Raw genomic sequence first — 20,321 nt, 5'->3', positions numbered from 1 at the left:
CCTCTTCAGAGAAATGTCTATTCCAGCACTTTATATCCAATTTTTAATGGGGTTGTTTCTCTTGTTGTTGTTGAGTTGTAAGAGTTCTTTATACATTGTTGATGGTAGAGTCTTCCAGATATTCAATATATAATGTTCTTTGACATATAGAAGTTTTTAATTTTGATGATGTCTAATTTATTTTTTCTTTTGTTGCTTCAGCTTTTTGTATCTTATCTACAAATCCAGTGTAGAAACCATGGTCATGAAGATTTCTTCTTGTGTTTTTTGTAGTTTTTAGCTTTATATTTATGACTTTGATCTATTTTGAGTTAATCTTTGTATGTTGTATGAGATAAGGGTCCAATGTCACCCTTTTGCATGTGGATATATAATTGTCTCAGTACCATATGTTTGAAGAGAATATTCTTTCCCTATTCAATGGTCTTGGTTGGAAACAGCCATTTTTGAACAATGGGCAATAGAAACTTCATCAAAAATCACTGACCAGACAAACCATAAGTGACTCTTAATCTCACGAAACAAACTGTGGGTTGCTGGGGGGAGGGGGGCTGGGAGAAAGGGGGTAGGGTTATGGACATTGGGGAGGGTATGTGCTTTTGGGTAAATTGGAAGGGGAGGTGAACCATGAGAGACTATGGACTCTGAAAAACAATCTGAGGGGTTTGAAGTGGCCGGGGGGTGGGGTGGGAGGTTGGGGTACCAGGTGGTGGGTATTATAGAGGGCACGGCTTACATGGAGCAATGGGTGTGGTGAAAAAATAATGAATACTGTTTTTCTGAAAATAAATAAATTGGGAAAAAAAATAATAATAAAATAAAATAAAGGAGAAAAAAAAATGAAAAAAAAAATCACTGACCATAGATATATGGACTTGTTCTGGGCTCTTGATTTTATGATCTATATATCTATCCTTATGCAGTACCTCTCTGTTTTGACTACTGTATCCTTATGTTATCTATCCTTATGTTATCTATCCTTATAACAGTACCTCTCTGTTTTGACTACTGTAGCTTTGCAGTGAGTTTTGAAATTAGGAAAAGAAAGCCCTCCACTTTGGTCTTATTCTCTGATATTGTTTGGCTATTTGAAATCAAATCACTTTATTTTTTTAAAAAAAGTAATTAAATTTTAGGTGAAGTCATAACAAGACCCTGTAGCTAGTAACTTAGTGTGAATTTTAACATAAAATATTTATCAGTCTCATCTGGATATTTAAAAAAGGATGGGTTTTCAGAGTTTTCAGCAATTTTTAAGAGAATGTGCCAAAATAGAAGAAGTTGAAGAACAAGGCAGTTTAATGCTATTAATAGCAATAATAATTAGTAGTAGCAGTAGTATTTAAAATCAGTAATATTAGATTGTTTTTGAAAGCCCTTGCAAATACATTACCAGATATTTTTACACAAAAGGTCTACAAAGTAGAGCAAGCGTGAGTATTCTTATTGTGCAAACAGAGAAACTAAGGCCTTGAGAGGTTAAGCAATGAACTCAAGTTTGCACAGCAAATACATGCTAAAACCAAACACAATACCAAGTCCTCTGATTCCCAGGTAAGTAACTTCAGCTTGGCAAGTTAACAACAGTGTTGGATAAATTTGGCCTTATTTAAAATTTTACTTAAGTTGGGGGGGGATCTATTTTATAAGTAATAAGAGCTTTTATAATTGCTTCTCTGCATATCACTTGTTTATTCCACATTCTTACAGAAATAAAAGTAAAGACAGATGCCAAAGATTTTAGCTCTCCTGAGAGTTATCTGTAGTGTAGATTTAACTTCTTTGGGTTGATTCCTTTTTTACTCTTAGCTATGCTATGATTATTCTCCCCATATTGGTACATTCTCAATTTCTTATTCCTTTCCTTCGCATAAAGTTTTTTCTTTGACATTTAAATTATTATTAACTATAAAATGTTCTCATTACTCAGTTAAGCAACACAGATTTTTCTGCACATTCTGTGATGGAAAAACCCATGCAAACGAAAAAGTGCCTGAGGGAAGTGGTTTGAGCTACCTTCTCTGTATTCAACCACTAGTCCCATTAAATCATTGCAGGGATATTATAAAATCTTAGAGGATGCAATTTGGTGAAGTATTATACTTATTGCCCTTTGGAGAACCTATTTAATGCCAAGTAAAGATAAACACAGTGTATTTTGTAGGTCAGTAGGATGTGTCTAAAACTCTAAAGACAAGCGCAAGAAGGACCACTCAGCCCATGTTCTTTCAAAGTAGTGAGTTAAATGGTCTTGTTATAAATATGCAGCAGAGGGAAAAAGAAAAGTACTCACTTCTATGAGAAAGTAGACATAAAATTTTCCCATGAGTGCTTGAGCCATTGTGGTATAATACAAACCGAAATTTGATTTCAATTATTCTCAAGTGCAGCTATGCTGTGTCTTTTATACTCCTATTTGGTAAAATGACAGTCTTGGTAATTGAATATTAATTTTCACCAAAAAAAGCATTCCAAACTCTCCTTCAAAGAGGGAGTTAAGCTTATTAATTCATTCCTTAACAAGAGGACAAAGTGCATGACTTACTATATAAGGAACAAGAACTCCTAGGGGCCAAGAAGATTTAATCAAGGATTGAAGGGGAAGAAAAAGTGAATGAGCCAGAAAGCAGAAGAATGTGAGGAGGTCACTCAACTTTTCAGGAGAGAGAGGGGAAAAAAAAAAAAATCTTTCCCAGAACTCAGTCAAAGGGAAGAAGACAATCAGAAGTATACATTCCTCCTGAGATACAGGCAAAAACACTGACAGTCCCTTATAATGCCATTTTAATTTCTGATAAAATTCCAAAGCAAAGGTTTATATTTCATGATATTGTCAACTTTGCATAAGACTATTTGTGCTACTCATGACTTACACGGCCTTAGGGACAATTGGTTTTTTTCCCCCTCATAAATCTGAAAATGCCTTCCCAGTAGACCCCTAATTTTTATTGGTCTCTATCCTAAAACAACAGTTCAAGGTTGGAACTATGAAAACATTTGAGGCTCTAATTTACCATAAAGAAAGTCTACTAAAGATTACAGATAATACATAGCACTATAGTTTGCCCAAGAAATGTTAGAAACACCTCAGCCTAAACACACACACTTTTCTTTCTAATAAATGTTTCTACATAGGAAGGCTACAAAGTGACTCACACCATATTCCCCTCCAACATGTCTACAGAGTGGTATGCCTATTTAAAGTATCAGATGACTTAAAAATATTCCCTTTTTGTTACTTTACACTCTTAAAAATTATTAAAGACCCCCGAGTTCTTATTTCTGTGTGATATATATATTTGTGTGTATATATATCATATATATTTACCAAATTTATATATATATATATTTTACCATATCATAAATCCACTGAAAATTTTAAAAATATATATTTAATTGGTTTGACTTTAAAATAATTAATCCATTACAGATTAATATAGATAGCATGTACATTATGAAAAATAACCATATTTTTAAAACTAAAATATCTAGTGAGAAAATGGCATTATTTTAAAATTTTTCCAAATGTTTTTAATGTCTGAATTAAGAAGACTGGTGGATTCTCATTTCTGCTTCTTCATTTAGTATAAAATATCATCTGTCATGTAGCTTCTGGCAAACACTAAAAAGTTAGGAGAGAATGACAATGAAAAAAGGCAAATAACACCCTAGTATGATCATGAAAGTCGTGTTGCTGTCACAGACACACTTGAAAGGGACTTGGGGACCCCTCAGAGATCCCAGAACTACACTATAAGACAATTGCTTTAGAATATCAGAAAATCATGCAGGGATTGAAGCCACATACAGATAACTATTAACAGACTCCTAGTAGATAGCCATGGCAGTGTTCTGTTAAGGTTTCCACATCTATTTCTTCTAAATAAATTTCTAATCAGTTACAGTTTTTCCTTCTTTTGAGGTCATTTAGGTAGAGGCACAGTGTCGGCCCCATATGGGATATTGTATATGCTGATAGATTTTCTACGAGATAGAAAACATCTGAGAAGTCGACTTAGGGACATAAGTTATTTTTCATTGGAATTAATTATCTCTAGGGTGCGTGGGTGTTTCAGTCTTTAAGCATTTGCCTTATTTGCCTTTGGCTCAGGTCATGATCCTGGGGTCCTGGGATAGAGCCCCGTGTCCAGCTCCCTGCTCAGTGGGAAGTTTGCTTCTCCCTCTCCCTCTGCTGCCCCCCCTGCTTGTGCTCTCTCACTATCTCTGTCAAATGAATAAATAAAATCTTTAAAAAAATGTCCTTGGAATTAATTGTCTCTACAATAATGGCAAATCCGAATTTGTTACATAATCCCACATTACAAGGCTCTCAAACAACACAGGACAGCCATATTTCCCCTCAGGGAGATCAACAAAGACCTCATATCTTTACAGTTTTCAAGATTTTCAATGGTATCTTTGTATTGTTAAGCTTATGACTGCTTCGATAACTGGAGATGGTCATGGACCAGTTTTGTATTGCACTTGTTGGATTCAAGTAATACCTACAAGTTGATGAATAGACAATAGCTCCTGAAATTACAAAAGACACTACTTTTGATATGCAATAAATGTGTGTATGGCTTTGTAACCTGGTTTGGGAGATTTACAACCAATTATTTTAGTAGTTATTCTACAAAATATAATATGCATACTTAGTTTAACAATGTTTAATGTAATTCAAGTTTTCGCCCTAATTAATTAACACACCTTTAAAAAATATTAATCTGATTGACTCTCCTTAACTGACATGCAAATTTATCCAGCATTTTTTTTTATTTTATTGGTCTCTGTACCTTACATATAGATGCTATTACTGATTTATAGAATCAATATTTTGATATATTTACCTACATATATACTAATTTATTTTCTCATCATTTCTTCTTTTTTAAAAATTTTATTTATTTATTTGACAGACAAAGAGCACGAGTAGGCAGAGAAGCAGGCAGAGAGAGAGAGAGGGAAGCAGGCTCCCTGCTGCGCAGAGAGACTATGCAGGGCTCCATCCCAGGACCCTGAGATCCTGACCTGAGCTGAAGGCAGAGGCTTTAACCCACTGAGCCACCAAGGGGCCTCTCATCATTCCCTCTTATATGTTGGGCTTCCCTTCTAGAACTTTCTTCTTGAAGTATATTATGTAGAAATCCCTTCAGTCCAGATCTGTTGGTGAAAATTTCTCCCAGCTTTAATATCTCTATTTAGCTCTCATTCTTGGTAGACAATTTCACTGGGTTTATAAATCCAGTTTGATGTTGTTCACAGCCCTCCAAACTTTAATGTTTTCTGTCCTTTTTTTTTGATGCTATGAGAGGGACTTCAGTCTAATAATTGTTGTTCACGTAGGTACCTTGTCCTCTCTCTGTGGCTGTTCTCAGTATTATATTCTTGTCTTTGGAGTTCTATAGATGGGCTGCAATGTATCTTAAGCGTGGGTTTTCTACTTATCTTGCTTGGGATGTATTTGTGCTCCTGAATTTAAGGATCTATGTTCTTTGTCAATTCTGGAAAATTCTCAGCCATTGTATTTTTTATTGTGTTATGTTAGCCACCATACAATGCATTATTAGTTTTCCATGTAGCGTTCCAAGATTCATCATATTTTTAAGCATCAGTGTCCTCCATCTTTCCTATTCTCTCCCTGTGGAAATCCAGTTAGATGTATGTTAGACCTGTTCACCATACCCTCCACATCTCTTTCTCTGGCTTTTCCATTTTCTTCTTTTTGCTGCAGTCCTTCAGTTCTCCCAGTTTGTGCTTAATTGTTCAGCTCATGTAGTGAATTTTAAATTTATTTTCTTTTTCCTTCTCTTTTAATTTCAGTACAATTGACAGTGTGAAGTGAACTTTAGGTGCACAATATGGTGATTCAACAATTCTGTACATTACTCGGTGCTCATCAAGATAAGGGGACTCTTAAGCTCCTTCACCTGTTTCACTCATCCCCCACACCCACCTCCCCCTAGTAACCATCTGTTCTCTATAGTTAAGAGTCTGTTTCATTTTTTGTGGGTTTTTTTTTTTGTCTCTTTGTTTTCTTTTGTTCATCTGCTTTGTTTCTTAAATTTCCCATACGAGGGAAATCATATGGTATTCGTCTTTCTCTAACGGGCGTACTTCACTTAGCATTGTATTCTCTAGCTCCATCCATGTTGTTTCAAATGGCAAGATTTTTTTTTTTTATGGCTAAAGTTATTTTAATTGTAAAGTTCTATTTGTTCTTTTAAAAATCTGATTAATCATTTGTGATAGTCTCTCATCTCTTAATAACATTTTAATTCTCTTTTAGTTTAGTTAATATAATACGCATACTCATTTATAGTTCTACCTGATGATTCCAATATTATGATTCTATCTGTGTTGATAGAATCTTGTGTGTTTAGTGATTTTGCATACTGAACTCGTGGCCATTTTAACTTTATCCATAAAATTACTTAGAATTTGTACTGGGAGTGTGTACCTCTAATGAGGATTTTCATTTACTTCTATAGCAAGAGTACTTTAAATTTTTAGCTCAGAAGTTTTCAAGGAAAGCAGTACTGTAAAGAAGTGCTGCCAGTCCATACGATGGTCAGCTCATGGTTACACATACTCCCCCACTTACATAGGCCCTGGGTCCTGGTCCTTGGTTCTTCCCCCGACAGAGGTCAGAAATTATCCAGGTTACAGGGGGTCAAGAGAGCATGGAGAGCAGCAGATTCCTGTTCTCACTCAGTCCTTTGACCTTGAAGATGTCCTCATTTTCAAGTCAGCTCAACCATATATTTTAAATGGTTATTAAACCTGCTAGATAAAATATTTTAAGTACTTTTAATGAGTGATATTTCTTAGGATATACAGTCAGTCATATCCTCAGAAACGGATGTTCCTTGGTTTAAAGTCTATATTGTACCATGTTCAACTGGAAAATCTACTGCTAAGGCACATATCTTTATTTTATTTTATAATATTCAATGATAGTCATAGCATTTGCTAAAACATAATGGTTCAAATTTACAGTTTTTATAACTTACCAACTATTTCTGTATCATTTATTTTAAACTGTATGAAAGCTTGAACAACTGGGTGCTACTAAACCCAATTAAATGTTGTTTTCCATTTTTGTTAAAAAAATCCCAAGACTTAAAATAAATATAACTTCACAAAACTGAAATTATTGTGTTGGCCAGACTAACTTTACAGAACTTAGCATCAACCTCTAAACAATTCTGAAAATATCTGGAACTTACCTCTGTCTGCTACTGTCACAGACATCCACAGTGAAATAGTTTCTCATGTTCTGTAAGGTTTTCTAATGGAATCTAGCTATAGCCATCAGACAAAACAGACATTAAAGAGAGGGCTGGGTATTCAATCTTTAACCTTTAGCTATTATATATGCCATATGAAATTGCATAGTTCAGAACTAATATCAGAAAAATAAAGAAAATAATAATTCAAATAGTAAGCACTTAAGCCAGCTTATTTTTAAAGTACTTTAAAAAAATAATATTTAAATTATAAGGACTTTGGCTTAACGCATTTGTTCACAGTTCTACTCTTAAATTAACACGAAAAAATATAACTTGCTACATCTGTAAGTGATTAGAATTATAGGAATATGGCATGAGTAATAGCAGCAACAACAAAAACTAATCACTCAGACATGCAAATCTGGTACTAACTTTTGGGATATAGGAACTTGACATTTTAAATAAGAGAAGAAATACCGGGTTATAATTTCATCTGTGGCTCTACTTTAACACAGATATAAGTGGAAACAGAATTTTGGGGCCAGTAATTTAAGCATCTCCTATTTTTGAAATTCATGGGCTATGAAAGGATTGCAGAAGAGCCCTTAAATCCCCTCTGGTAGGATTTAAATAGTCACCAACAAGAAGCAGCATGGGAGAAGTAATCATAATATCTTAGGGCTTAATGGGACTGGAGAGTTCTTCCATATGGGGCAGGAGCTACTAAAAGCAGCCCTTTCCCCATAAGATGAGGTATCAGAATATCCTTTGTTATGAAAGTAACCTCCTTACAGATCTACCTGGTATTAAAAATCTTCCTGTGGTCAAGTTATGATATAACGTACTTGAAATTACTCTGAAAATTATGATTAGTCCTTTGGTACAGTGAGCAGGTAATATAAAGAGAAATTAGAGAGGAAGTGGATAAATTATATTTGGGGAGTGATACAGTAATAGTATCTTTCTAAGTCACATATGAAAAGGAAACATTTCTCAGAGAAGAACTGGGTCCATACAACATCCTCAGAAATACAAAAAAAGCTGGCTGGCAGACTTTTCTTAACTAGATTTCGTAACGGAAATTTATTGGTAGGAGTATCTCTTGATATCCTGCATATTTTTAAACTTAATGATAAGGTATTAGAATTCACAAAAGGGAAAATCACATTGTTAACAGATTGTATATTAGAATACATGAAAAACTAGTCACTTGAAACTTTACAAAAGAGATTTAAAATGAAAAGATACCCCAATTTTTTTAAATTAAAAATAAGACTACTAGTGGTGAGGTTTCTGTTTTTTTAATCCTAGTAAAATGATTAGCAAGGTGAATTTATGGAAAAAGTACCAAACAAATCATATGTGTAATTTGTCTAAGCAATTCAATGATAAGATCAGACCCCATCACTGCTACCTAAGCCCTGTAACACAATGATTCGAAGGGAATGGAGTCCGGAGGCAAAATGCCTGGCTTTCAGTCCCTGCTTTTTAGTATATGTGCTGCCGAAGCGAGCACCAGTCCCTGCTTTGTGAACCACACAGTTACTTAATCTCTGTGAGTCAGTGAGTAAAATGGGGATGATCATACTACCTAAATTATAGTGTTGTTTTAAGGATTAAGTTAGCACATTTTATAAAGTGCCTCGGGCAATGTTTGGCACACAGTGAGCTCAAGTAAGCATTTCACCATCTACACTATGGAAGAGAAAAGAGGAAACCAAATCAAATGCTAACAGACTTGAGTCTTGGTCTCAATATTGTCACTTGCTCAGGGAAGAGGCTTAAAAGCAATTCAGTTTCACCTAAGGTGACAATCCTCACTTCACTCACTACCCTCCCAGGAGTTAGGATCAAGCGATTTCATGTGTACAAGGTACACTGAAAAGCATCAGGTGTGACCTTTGCATTCTCTGGGAGAAAAACACTGAATTTCAAGGTACTGCATCATATGAATCCTTATTCTGATATTCCAAAATATATCAAACACTGAGGTCACACGTGCTTACCTTCATATTTAATGGTGTCCCATTTAGTGGTATTTTTGGCACTGAAGAACCTGCCTTAAAACTCAATGCCACTTTAGGTCAATAATATAAGGAGAATTACATACCCATTTATTAATATGCTTCAACTAGTCTGTCACATCCTTAGGTATGACCAGTAATGAAGAATTTTGAATTCTCTCTTAATAATTTGATGTTTTCAATTGGACTACCTTTTGTTCTCATTATATTTCAGGGAAGAAAGGTATAGTGATTAGGGCCAAGCAAATAAGGAACATAACAGTAACAGCTAACCATACTGACTCTTTCGGTGCCCACCCACATCTGCTCAGCGCTTGTTCTAGTACATGCTGTGCTCCCTTATCCGGAGCATCTGCCTCCCTCCTGAGGGCTTTATCTTGGGGCAGACCCAAAGAGCCATGAGTTAAGACCCCAGGGAGCAGACCTTAGCTAAAGACAAATGCAGACGGAGGATAAATACTCCTCACGCCTTGGGTGAGGCAGCTCTGAGGAGTGTGCCACACTGTTTCCCAGAGGTCAGCAGCAGAACGGAGCTCCAGTTTCTCCAGTGGTAACTGCTGGATAATGCATTCTTCATTGACTTCCTCCCCTTTTCTGTCTCACTTTCCACTTCCTTACCAGCATTTCTTCCTTGGATCACCTCTCAATCTACTCGTCTCAGAATTCTGAAGAAACCCAGATAAAAAACGAACGTTTATCATGAAGCTACTACTATGTACAATCACTCTAAGGACATTATATTCTGCTTTGCCTCCTCATTGCACATGCCTTTTCAGTGTCCTCTGCTGACCTCTCTCCTCTCTGACCTCTAAATGTTGGTATAGCATGGGGCTCATGTGGGACACCTTCTCTTTTCCATTTCCATTCTCTGCCTGGCTGGTCTCACCACCCACAGTGTTTATGTATCAATTACTCTAAAATTCCTGTTTTCAGCCCTGACTGATCCCCTAGACTCCAGTTTATATTTTCAGGTGCTGTTTAACATTCTCACCTAAATGTTAACAAGGCCAAAACAGAACTCCTGATATCCAGTCCAAAACCTGCTTCTCCTCCACACTGCCCAACTCAGGAAATGGTGTCACCACCTAGCAGTTGCTCAAGTTAAGAACCCAGGAATTGGGATGCTTGGGTGGATCAGTCAGTTAGTTAATCATCTGCCTTTGCCTCAGGTCATGATCTCAGGGTCCTGGGACTGAGCGCCGTGTCAGTCTCCCTCCTGAGCAGGGAGGCTGCTCCTTCCTCTCCCTCTGCTGCTACTCTTATTTGTGCTCTCTCTCTCTCTCTTCTCTGCCCCTCTCTCTGTCAAATAAATTTTAAAAATCTTAAAAAAAAAACCACCAAAACCCACATAGTTTCTGTTCTTGATACTTGCCATCCTTTCACTCCCCGTATCTAATCCATTAGCAGGATATGTCAACTTTACCTTCGAAACATACTGTAAACTACGCATTTGTCCCCACATCTAGAACTACCACCTCATCTAAGCATGCTTCTCCTCTGGGCTATTGCAGTGGTCTCCCACAAGTCTTCCTTCTTTATGTAACTGGTCACAGACTATCTCAAAAAAACATTAAAAAAAAAATTAAGTAAGACTTAATGAAGGTGTTCCCTTCACCACACCTTTCAATGTCTCCCTTAATACTTGTAAATAAAAACCCAAACTCCTTGTCCAGGCTCCACAATTTCCAATCCTTTCCTTCTCTGATGTCTATATAGCCTTCTCCTTATATCATATCTCATGTCTCACTGGCTTTTTTTGTTTCTTGAACATAACAAATTTGTTCTTGCCCCAGAACTTTTACCACAAATGCTTCCTTTGCCTTGAATGTTCTTCTCTGAGATCTTTGTGTGGTTACCTCCTTCTTATTCAAGTCTCAGCTTAAATATATTCTCTTTATAAAGAACATTAAAAACTATCTAAAATGGAATAGTACCCAGTCACTATTTTATCACAGTAGTTACCACTGCTTTTTTTTTTTTAAAGATTTTATTTATTTATTTGACAGACACAGATCACAAGTAGGCATAGAGGCAGGCAGAGAGAGTGGGGGGCAAGCAGGCTCTTTGCTGAGCAGAGAGCCCGATGTGGGGCTCAATCCCAGGACCCTGAGATCATGACCTGAGCCAAGGGCAGAGGCTTTAACCCACTGAGCCACCTAGGCCCCCCTAGTTACCACTGCTTTTTAAATGCTTATATCTTTTATATAGTTTATCTTCCTTTGAGAAGTCAGTAATAGGAATTTTGACATCCCTATGGGGGCATCCTAGCATCTAGAACATAAACTGACACATGAAAAGGCCTGTAATAAATTTTGTCGAATGAAATAAATGGCAGGAATTATTACCACCCCCATTTTGAAGGTGGTGAAACTGAGACTTCAGGTAGTTATATGACTTGCTAAGGCCAATAGAGGCAGAGATTGTTACATAAACCAAATCAGTCTAACTCAGAGCTTATACTTTTAACCATTATACCAAATTTCCTCTATATTATGGGGGGTGGTGGTGGCAAGGGAATATGAATTTGAAAACAAAAACAAAAACAAAAACAAAAACCTTGGGGCGCCTGGGTGGCTCAGTGGGTTAAAGCCTCTGCCTTCAGCTCGGGTAATGGTCCCGGGGTCCTGGGATCGAGCCCCGCGTGGGGCTTTCTGCTCCGTGGGGAGCCTGCTTCCTCCTCTCTCTCTGCCTGCCTCTCTGCCTACTTATGATCTTTGTCTGTCAAATAAATAAAATCCTAAAAAAACAAACAAACAAAACAACAGCAACAACAACCAAAAAAAAAAACCTTAGTCCAAGAAATTAGTACATCCATTTTTACGGAGTGCTTGCTTTTAAAAGACTCAGCATGTTCAAATTATTCTGAGACCTATAAAACATCCATAGTTCTTAAGAAATAAGTCTTAATCTTTATGCTATGTGGGTATACTAAGAAAGGAAAGGAAAGCTATCTTAGTTCTCATCCTCTACACAAGTCTATTAAGAGATATCTAACAGTTTAAACCACAGGATACAATTTCAGACTATTTCTCAGAGGAAAACTAAAAGACCCCAGATTATAACACAAAATAATTCATTTTGCATGGAAACCATTAGAAGAACAGTCATGTTCAGTAATATTTCCTTTGTGAGAATGAAACTGCTTTTAACACATATGTATATAATTTGGAATCAGAGTCATAATGGCCTACACATCAAGGAATAGGAATAGATATATATATTGTGTGAAAAGCTGAATAGCATCAAAATAGAAATACTCATAAAAATGTATATGGGGAAACTCAGCTAAAATTACCAAGTAGACAATAGACATTTAAAGCAAAGACTTCTAAAATTATTTTGATGTAATTAGTAATGAGATTCTGGCATGTTGGATAACAAATTCCATCCAAGCTTTCTAAGAAACGAGATATTTAATCACCTTAAAGGAGAAATTCAAGGAGTAAAGAAATATCAAAACTTCACCAGGAGGAGGTAAACATATTTTTATAATTCTTATGATAATAGTAACAAAAAGATTATTGGCTTTAATGCTAGATTCCAAAAGTGACTGGCAATGGCACAAAACCACATTACTTAGTCAATGTTTTCTCTCTTCTGCCCTCTCTCCTAGTCCCTTAGTGGCCAATGAATAGAGTTGCAAAACAGCATAATCAAATATATATATGTGTGTATATATACACATATATATATGTGTATATATATATATATATATATATACTCACACACACTACGAATATGTATATTACAATCTTTTGTGGTTTCATATAAATTTTAGGATTGTTTGTTCTAGTTCTATGAAAAATGCTATTGGTATTTTGATAGGGACTGCATTAAATCTTCAGATTGTATAGGGTAGTATGAACATTTAATAATATTTATTCTTCCAATCCACCCAAGCTTGTATCTTTCTATTTGCTTGTGTTGTTTTCAATTTCTTTCATCAATATTTTATAGTTTTCAGAGTACAGTTCATTCATCTCCTTGTTTAAGTTTATTCCCAGATATTTTATTATTTTTGGTAGAGTTGTAAATGAGATTGTTTTCTTAATTTCTCTTTCTGCTGCTTCATTATTAGTAATGTTCAGAATTGTTGAACCACTATATTATACGACTGAAACTAACATGACACTGTATACTAACTATACCAGAATTAATACACACACACACACACACACACGAGAAAAAGTTTAATGTATGTAAGCCATGCTCCTGGAGAAGAAACTGAGGCCCAGTTAATGAGTGTCAGGGCAGACATTAGAACCCAGAACTTCTGATTCTCAGTTCAGCAATCTTTTCTTCTTATCATAGTAATCACACAAAGAAGGTAGCACACAACTATATATTCTCTGTGTCATTTTCCTTATTCTACCTTGCTTTGGATGTCCATGGCAATAGGAGGGTCAAAAATTTTGAATTTAAGTCACTTTAAAAAGCATGAATGCTGAGAATTAAAGGAAGGTGCTTGTGTTATGATTTTAATCTACAAGGTGGGCATATAAGGCAATGCTCCCACCGACTATCTCTGGTGGCCACTGTCAGAGACCAAAGTCAGACTAATATAAGCTGACAACTCATTTCCTATGGTCTCGGGTTCTTATTAATATCATTTGATCTCATATAAAATATCTATCTTTTCTCTGCAGGTCATATAGTCAGATATTATCACTCAAAGAGATGTTTATATAGAAAGTGCTAGTCAGAGGGACAGAAAAGACCTGGCATCAGCAAACTAACTTGATTCAGATGCATAAGAATCATGAGCTCTACAGTCTGAGTGACAGGAACACCAGGAAGAATGACAAAGGAGGTGAGCAGGCATAATGTTTCCTATGTATAATTTCTGCCTGGTCGACTCACATACCTGTCAAGAAATTATATATCATTTATATACTGAAACTATCTATATCACATTTGCTCTAAAGAAATATGAGGGTTTATGTTACAGATTATATGCATATAATACACAACTTCATTTCCAGTTTACTCATAAGCTTGTTATATAATTTTTGGTATTTTTAAAGGAATTTCATTGATTTTGATATGTTACTGGGTTTTAGAGCCAAAATGGCTTCTTAAATAGCAACTGGGTTCTACTTGAACCAATAAGAAAATTTAAGATTGATGAGAATATACAGAGCTTGATATCAGCTGCACCAGATGTATTTCAATAAAAGAACAAATAAAAACCTGATTGCCCAACATTCACTGAATGCCTACTGTGTGAAAAGCACAGGAAGTTCCAGTGATAAAACTCTATCCACAAGTTTTGCAATCTACTTATGATGATTTAGCTTAATACAGGGGAAAAGATAAAGGCCTTAAATGAATTATTACAGACAAAGCATTAAGTACTGAGGAAGAAGCAGTTAATTTTAATTAGAGGTGAAAGGAAGGGAAACTTCATAAAAGAGATGACATCTATTTTGAGACTAAAGGACAGAGGAGAATTTGAAGAGGTGCGGGTGGGAAAATAGAAAGTCAAATGTGGTGAGTGTCTTTGTGCCACATGCTATGCTAGAAGCCTAATCTAGATGATTCTAATTAATCCCCCAATAATACTACTGTCACTGACTCCACTGTTGTTCCCAATTATTCACCCTCATCCTTTTATGTATATCTTTTTCCATAAGCATTTCCTTCTATTAGGGGTGGATTTTATTTTCCTATCCAGTGATGTGACAGCCACAGGGGTGTGAAGACTTGAATCATACTTGCATAGTTGGACAACTGGACTTTCTACCATCCCCATGAGAAAAACAACCCTTGTATCTCACTGATCCCCCAAAGTATGGGAGTCCTGTGGAGAAAACCTAAACTGAGCTCAGCCCCTGGAGGTGAGACCAGTCAATCCATTGATGCATGAGAAATAAACATTTATTTCATGACGCTGAGTTTTTGTGGTTGTTGGTTACATTGTTGTGCCAATAGCTAATTGATATAGCTGTACAGAATTAGGAGCTAAGGCCCAGAGGGGAGAATTTGATTGCCCAAAGTTACCTATTTAGTAGGAGAAAGAGCCCAGTTTAGAATTCCGGTGTGTCACAGACCTCAGTTTACTTTCTTTATATCAGAGTACCCTTAATAGAAGGGGAAAACTAGACAGAAAGATACTTCAAGTTTAGGGCAATGGAGGTAGGAAGAAAAAGCCCACCTTGGTTGAGATTGTCTAAGATGGTCATGGGGTTATTAGGAAGATAACTTTGGTCTAAATTTAGGAGAGTTTTGAATGCCAAGCTTAGAAATTGCAACTTCATTTTAAGGACATGAAAAGCCATCAAAATGTTTTGAATATGGAAGCAACCTACTAAAGTAAGGCAATTCAGGAAGCTCCATAAAGTCCATATATTTAGTGGGATCACTTACAGGCGTTTGCAGTAATCTAGGCAGTCAAACAATAGACACTAAATAATTACTTCTCATGTTTACACTGAGATTAATTGTGCTTGTCCCAATTGACACTACTTATAGAACTGAAAGATATACTTCTATTTTAAACACATCTTCTAGATTGATCTAAATGTAAATATACTCTATGAGTTTTAACTTTCAATTTATTTCAGCATATCTTTCATCTAATATTTATCAATTCATTATGTATGTATGCAGATGCATCCAGCAATTTGTAAATGTGGTTAAAAGAAGTTGCTTGGCAGCTGGGAAATGAATCAGTCTAAAAAAACATAAATCTACTGCCTTTAGGCTAAAACACTAACTAAAGGAGGAAATGACTATGATATGACAACTATATCAACCAAAACACCAAATTACTCATGATGAATGTTCAATGCACTGGTTGGTGGGAGACCTTCCCCAAACCAACTGTGCCAAGGGCTTATAAAGGGGAAATACATATTTTTTAATTTACTTGCTTCCTTTAACAAAAAGTAATTCATTCAATTTACTCAAAGCATGACTACATATGATATATTAACTGAATCAATTAGAAGTACTGCAACTTAGTATAAAGATCAATTAGGTATATAGTCATAATATATCAAGTTTGTGGTTTTTACTGAAGCCTAAGACTTACAAGTATCAAATTATTATACCCATTGTAAACTCATCACTATATAGGAGAAAAAATACCAAAAAAGTATATGTGGGCAAAAGGGGCTCTGAAATGAGATTTTCAAGCAGGCAGAAGAGCTTATTTTTCTTTGGAATATGTAATAAATACTTAGATTCAGACATAAAATAACTATATATTTTTTTAAGGTTTAAAATGTATAAGCATTCTAGACAGAGGCTATCATTTCCTCTATTTTTTTTTTATTTAAAGAAAACAAAGACAAAAAGAATGAATAAATCTAGATGAAAGAAACCTGTGTTAGAAGTGAACTTCTTTTTTCTGTGGTGAGACAGTATCCTTACTAGAGAATTATGTTACTTATTCTATCATTTTCTAGAAAAGTTTCCAACCAATACAATTTTTTGTTTCTCATAATGATTTCTTAGAAACCCAAGTATCAAGGATGACTGTTTCAGGCTGCTCTGATTTTCTGATAATTTAAATTCCTAAACAAGGTTTCCCATCCAGGAAACCATGACTGATGTTGAACGAGAACCTAGACCCCATGAATTATAGGATCTGAAGCTCCTTCCATCAGCCTCAAAGGCATAGTCTGGTTGGATTTCTGGGAACACACTGTATGGGAACACACTGTATGTGAGTGAAGGGGGTTCTGCACCACTGGAGGAAAGGAGGCTAAAAGACATCTACTTACCGACCAGCTTCTCTCTCTGCCTCAGCTTTATAACATTGATGTCTAGACCACATAGACTATAGTGTTTCTTCTAATACTGTGTCCTTGTGTAATGTCAACATATTAATATACAGACCTGTGTACAAAAACACATGTATGTCTATATATATGTTCATGCTTTTGTGTGTGTATGTATTTTTTTTTTGAAAGGCACAATCTTAGACTATGCATTTAGAGAAAATAATTACTTTTTCCTGCTTTTTCCACCACTCTGCTTTCTCATCTGGCTCCAGCTAGCTTCAGCTAAGTCCACAGTTATTTCCAGAAGTCAGAAGTCATGAAGGCACTTTTCCAACTGTCTGGCACCTGACTTTCTAGGAACCCAGGCACGTAACTGAAAATCACCTCCCAATATCCCAGTGACTCAAGGGTCAGTTCTCCTACCTATCTTCAATCTTTCCCCACCTCCCCAAACCCCCACTTCTTTATCCTCTTGTTGGTCATCTTAAATCTTAAGGGAAATGAAAATTTAATCCTCTCTCTGCAATAGGTTAGGCACTCCTCAGTTAACAAATACCTATCCCTTATGTGTGTTTGGAAATGTTAAATGAGAAACCACATGAAAGGTATTCAATATAGCAATCTGCTAATAACTTAGAGATTAGAAAATGAAAATAAAGCATAGCATTTTAGAAGGTTTTTAATGAATACTTTTACTTTAAGACCTAATATTTCAGGTTTTTAAAGGAAAGAAATATTTGAAGTCCATTAATATTGACTCCTACCACCCACATCCAGTTTCACCTCCATCTCCCACGCCACTGCCCCAAACACAAACAGTCCTTAAGAGAAGGGACAGACAGAAAGATAGATACATCCTCAATAACTTGCTGATGATTGTGCAAGAAACAAACATATCAGTTATGCAAAGAACTATCAAATTCCCAAACAAAACAGAACAAAAACATAGTATAATTTCTTTTCTGTATTTTAAATTTTACAGTATTTTAATTTGCTTACAGTACTTTTATTAAATTACCTATTTCTATTCACCATAGAAAATTAGAGATTTCATAGGCAGGTTAGTTTACACAAAATGAAGATTTCTAAAGTTGGTGCTAATAATAATACTCAATGTATCCTTCTGTTTTAAATTTAAAAAATAAATTATGGGGTTTTCATTTTCAGCTGACACTCAAGATTAAACACGGTTTTAGGACATGTTGCAAATTTCTTTTCAGAAACCATAAATGAAAAGGCTTCACCCGCATCCCTAAAAAACAAAGCCAGTTAATAAGCCAGGTTCCTTTTCCCCATTGAATATAATGGAGCCCGAGCACACAGCAGAGCTAGGAAGCTGGTCCCCCTCATCAGCATATTATAATGCCTCCTGACAGCCTCACACACAGCCTCATCAACATCATACTGTTTCAATTACACTTTTTTTTTTTTACCCACTTCACATGTTAAGCCACTTTCACTTCTATCCCACCTCGAGCTGCAGTATTAAATTTAACTACATTTTTCCAACTATAGATGGATTTTCTGCAAGTCAGAAACTGAAAAAATCACCAACATTGTATTGTTCCAGGCCACAAAAGAAAGAGGAAAAGGCGGGAGAGGAAAGAACCAGTGGTGGATTTTAAAAAAACAAATAATCCCTCCCCACAAAAGCCTGACCCGCTGAACCAATGGCAGAAAGAATTAAGAATCTGCTGCCGCACAGGATGGGGTCCCTCTGCCAATGAAATGGAAATGGTCTTTTCAAGAAATGCTGGATCCTGCTCACTCCCCTGTGATCATCCTACCAGTTCTGCTCCACCTTGCAAGGGTAATGAAGCAAGGTCTTTGATTTTGCCAGCAAACTATTGAAATAAAATAAAATAAAATAAAGGATGGGCCTGAAAAGATGGCCTTTAATTTAGCAAACACCATAGGGACATGTCCCAAGACAACTTCCACCTCATGTAAAAAATGTCTTCTGTTTAAATCACGAAGAGAAATTTCTATACAGTAAAGCAAAATCATTCCAAAAGATCATGGCCTTATAATGTGGCTGTTTTTATTTGGAAAAAAACTCTAAGCAGACTAAAGGAAAACTCCCTCATCTCACTGCAGAGTCCAACTTTCAGAAATAATTATGATTACATGAATATGTAGTGTTCAGAAAGCTGAGTTATGAGCGTGAGTTTTCACAGCAACAGAGCAGGTTGGAAATCAGAATGTAACAGATTTCTTGGTGTTTGGATGATTTATGAAAGTTTCACATTACCTTCCTCTTAGACTGACATTTCATCCTGATTGGGTAAGTATCATTTTTCTGTTTTAGCAGAATAAGGATCCTGAATAATGCAGTTGTGGCTGGGTTGTCTTTAAAGTGAATTCCAAGTTGAGTGATTTCTGTGTTTTCTCACCCTCAGTTTGTTTAACTTAAAACTACAACAGAAGTAGTTCCCTTTTGTCTAACAGACCCTAAGCCTTACTTTAAAATCTGTAAAAACTAGAAATCCTGCCTTGTTTTCATTCTCCGAAGGCTCAGAAAGCTTGACAATGTCTGAGTGGATGGGACGATTGGAAATAGGGCCATATTTTTTTCTCCAGAGGTTCTGGGCATTTCGGTGCAACTTCACATCCCAGCAGGATGTTTGCTGACGTCTAGGTTAGAAGGATGTGGGACAGCCCAAAAACTGCAACCTCAGCCCTATTGCTAACATGATCAGCCTATAATTTGAGAATATAATGCTACTGCTAATTATATAACATTTCCCTTTTTAAAAAGCCAATCCCAAGAGGTATTTAAAAATAATAACATTTCAAATAACTGAAGCCTTCAAATACAGAAATTTTTAAAACATCTTAGATTTTAATCCCCCCCCCCATGCAAACACACTGTGTATTTAGTAAGAGTCTACTATAGACTAAGCATGTGCTAGATTCTGAACTTGAGTGCAAAATGAAACCAACCTGTGGTCCTTGGGGGAAACCCAACAGTAAACAAATAATCAGATAAAGGTAAAAATTGCATATATAATAAAAGTAACAAAGGAGAGAGAGATATATGGGGCTATGAGATCCTCCCACGAAAGGATTTGACCCTAGTCAAGGAGGTCTTGAAAGAAGAATTGGATGATCTAAAGATAAGTAGGAATTGACAAGACAGTGAGGAAAACGAAGAGCATTTCAGGAAACGAACATATTATATGCAAAGGACCTACCATGGGAGGGAGCATGATGAACACAAAGAAGAGGATACTATTTTTTTTTTTTTTAATCCAACATGCCTTGAGAAAAAGAGTGAGAAAGGTGAAAGATAAGACCAGAGAGAGAATGGAAAGCCACATCTTGTAGGCCATGTTTAA

The 20,321-nt window shown here is 36.0% G+C and overlaps 1 protein-coding gene across 1 annotated transcript in view; it reads right to left on the bottom strand.

Annotated features, from left to right (window-relative positions):
- The window catches only part of MACROD2 (mono-ADP ribosylhydrolase 2), a 1,971,347-nt gene that overhangs the window by 1,223,783 nt on the left and 727,243 nt on the right, over nucleotides 1-20,321 (bottom strand). The window lies entirely within an intron of this gene.

Source organism: Neovison vison, chromosome 8, assembly GCF_020171115.1.
Source record: "Neovison vison isolate M4711 chromosome 8, ASM_NN_V1, whole genome shotgun sequence".
Taxonomy (NCBI): domain Eukaryota; kingdom Metazoa; phylum Chordata; class Mammalia; order Carnivora; family Mustelidae; genus Neogale; species Neogale vison.
This window is presented reverse-complemented; position numbering and strand designations above follow the sequence as displayed.